Here is a 307-nt window from a genome sequence, read left to right as displayed (position 1 = left end):
GAAAGTTGTTTTCGTGTGTGTGTGGGAAAAGTTGCTTCATATTGCATTGCTGTGTATAGATGAACGTGTGTATGTTGGGAGATGGGAGTTTGTTAAGCATTGCATTAGAGTTGACAAGATTTTTTTTGTACGACGGGGGAGGGGGGGGGGTGAGAGGTTATCACTGCATTGTTATGTGCAAAATATGTGCGATTATACCTGGGGGTTACATATTGCAAAATTATATACAGAAGTGATATTTTGTATGAATGTAATATGAATGCAAAAGATGATATACAAGGTATTTTATTTCCTCAACGAACCTCAA

The sequence above is a fragment of the Penaeus monodon genome, chromosome 15, assembly GCF_015228065.2.
Source record: "Penaeus monodon isolate SGIC_2016 chromosome 15, NSTDA_Pmon_1, whole genome shotgun sequence".
Lineage (NCBI taxonomy): Eukaryota > Metazoa > Arthropoda > Malacostraca > Decapoda > Penaeidae > Penaeus > Penaeus monodon.
This window is presented reverse-complemented; position numbering follows the sequence as displayed.